We start from the raw sequence: 2,862 nt of genomic DNA, 5'->3' as shown, positions 1-2,862 counted from the left end.
CAGCAACAATGCCAGGACACCGGTGGTGGGGTCGGTGGCAGGGAAATACACATGGTGTATCTTCACGTGAACAAAATGTCACAGTGTTTTAACATAATTGGGGTCACAACCCATTCATGCACCTGCCATTTGACATTACAGCATGAGCACTTTGTTATACCACTAAGAATTACTTTCAAACGTAAACTATAATAATGGTATCAAGTTTATTATTAGAGCAATTGTGCTAATTAATTGTACCATTTTCTTGTGGTCCGGTACAGTTACAAGAAGCGAAGAGCGCAGACTCCATTGACTGGCTGGCCACATCCTGGCTTTTGCTATCTCCTGTCTTACATCTAACTAGTAACTTCTTTCTATCCCCACTCTTCTCAACTGTAAAATGGACAAAATAATAGAAATTCCCTCATTAGATTATAAGGATCTGTCAATGCTTATACAGTAAAGCCTACAGCATAAAAATGTTAGTCGGGTGATTATTTAACAAGAATCTGCTGCTGGTGCTTTGAGTTGTTTCTAGGATTTCACTGATTAGTGATGCAGAGATTATATTTGTTGGTAATGTCTGTCCTTGTTTCTGACTATTACATGGCATTTAAATTATGGAATTAGAAGATCAAATACATAAAGCTTTAAGATTATTAATAGAGACCCCCAAACTGCTTCCCTCCAAAGGCTACTTGGCCCTCCTACCAGCAGGGTTTGAAAGGATGCATTACCAAATGCATTAAAAGTCACTGTTAGTCCCTCTCTAACGCCAGCGCCGCCTCTCGCTCACCGAGCTCCAGCCAAAGGAGAAGGGGATAAGGAGGACCCTGTACTATGGCTCAAGCAGACTGCCTGTAAATCCACCAGTGGTAAACTGCCAGGAAACAACTGGCTTCAAAAGCTACATGTAAGAGTGCACCCTCTACCAGAGGAGTAAAGAAACCTCACTGTTACAGGCCTGGGATTGTGGCACTCCGTGAAATTAGCTGTTATCAGCAGTCCACAGAACTTCTGATTCGCAAACTTCCTTTCTAGCGTCTGATTCAAAAAATTGCTCAGGACTTCAAAACACATCTACGCTTCCAAAGCGCAGCTATCAGTGCTTGGCAGGAGGCAAGTGAGGCCTGTCTCGTTGACCTGTTTGAGATACCAACTCGTGTGCCATCCACGCCAAATGTGTAACAATTATGCCAAAACCTATCCAGCTAGCACACCACATAAGTGGAGAATGTGCTTAAGAGTCCACTATGGTGGGAAACATTTCATTCTCAAATTTTTTTTTCCTCTCCTTCCTGTTATTGGTAGTTTTGAATGTTAGGTTTTTCTGTTTTTGTTTTTGTTTTTTTCTGTGGGGTCAAAAAGTACCTAAGTGGGCTACCCTGCGCCAGTGGGACCTACTCCTCCCAGCCCAGGCACAGCGTGGGTGAGACCCTCTTCCACCCCCTTGAGACACCCCCCACCACTCCCCAGCAACTCCCCTACTCCGCCTGCCCAGGAGGAATTTCTGCCGCATTATGGGAACCCCCAGATCCAGTCCTAGCCCAGGCCCGGTGAGTGTGTGGGAGAGCTTCTGGCTACCCTGTACTGGCATGACCTACTGGTCCCAGCCCAGGCACAGTGTGGGTGACACCCACTTTCATCCTCTTGGGACACCCCCCATCACTCCATAGTACCCCCCCTCAGGCCCTGCCAACAGAGTAGGAATTTCTGTCATGTTCTGGGAAGCCCCAGATCCAGTCCTAGTCCAGGCCCAGTGAGTGTGTTGGAGAGCTGCCTCTCCACCCTACTCCATCTTGTCCCCTCCAGACACACCTAAGACCTAGCATACAGACTTGGGGTGAAACCATGCAGCTGCAATTCCTGCAGAGAGTATGGGGGACAGAACCACCAAGCTAGTCCAGGAGCAGAACATCTTGCCAGAGGAGCACAACAGGTTCACCCCCAAGGGCAGAAACAGGAAGGAACTGAGCACAGCAGACAGAACAAAGAAAGGTATAACTGGATAAATCCAAACTTTGTAGATCTACACCTGAACTTCAGTAGGTGCTGTTATAACTGCAACAAAGATCTACAACAAAGGTCAGAAGACAGTGCTACACAAAATGACAACGAGAAGGAGCAAAATGCAATCTCGAACCCAAGCCCACCCATAACAAGTGCAGAGGACACTAACACAGAACAAACTGGGAATCACACACCTGAAAGCAATGAATCAACAGCTTCTGAAATAAAGAAACAGCTGCACAAAGGTATAGAAGAACTCAGCTTGGAAATGAAAAAAGAAATCCCTGAATTAATAACATCTGCAGTAAAGAATTAAATGCAGAAACATACGGAGGAAATCCAATGCCCACCCAGAACAAGTACAGAGGACACTAACACAGCTCAAATGTATGAATTAATAGCATTGATAGTAAATAAGCAACAGCAGAAAGTTATAGAGGATCTCAGAGCAGAATTCTTTTCTGAAATAAAAAAAGGATTCACAGAACTCATAGTATCTGAAGTAAAGAATCAACTACAGAAACATAGAGAGGAAACCCAATCTGAAAAAAACACTACAGCAAAAGAATTTATAACTGCTTCTAAAGAAGACATTGATTTAAAAAAAAACAGAGGAGATTAGAAAAATGACAGATTCCTTGAATGAGCAATAGAGGAAAGAAATAGATCGCATGAATCAGAGTCAAAGAGATATAGAGAAAATTAAAATCTCAATCACAAGCTTGCAAAACCATTTAAGTTAAAGTGAAGACAGAATTTCAGATCTTGAAGACACTGGTTCAGCTAGTGAAAAGGTAAGAAAGGATCTCTTAAAAACAACTAGGATGCAGAAAAAATAATCCATCACCTGCAATATGATACAAAGATGAA

The 2,862-nt window shown here is 43.3% G+C and overlaps 1 long non-coding RNA gene across 1 annotated transcript in view; it reads right to left on the bottom strand.

Moving 5' to 3' along the window:
* Positions 1–1,209: 1,209 nt before the first annotated feature.
* LOC111818904 overlaps positions 1,210–2,862 on the bottom strand; it is an 8,705-nt gene continuing 7,052 nt past the window's right edge. Inside the window, exon 2 of the long non-coding RNA XR_002822772.1 lies at positions 1,210–1,353. This is a non-coding gene — a long non-coding RNA (uncharacterized LOC111818904). The remainder of the gene's footprint in view (positions 1,354–2,862) is intronic.

The sequence above is a fragment of the Octodon degus genome, unplaced genomic scaffold, assembly GCF_000260255.1.
Source record: "Octodon degus isolate 3935 unplaced genomic scaffold, OctDeg1.0 scaffold00006, whole genome shotgun sequence".
Classification (NCBI taxonomy): domain Eukaryota; kingdom Metazoa; phylum Chordata; class Mammalia; order Rodentia; family Octodontidae; genus Octodon; species Octodon degus.
The sequence above is the reverse complement of the archived record's forward strand: the minus strand, read 5'-3'. Positions and strand labels throughout refer to the sequence as shown.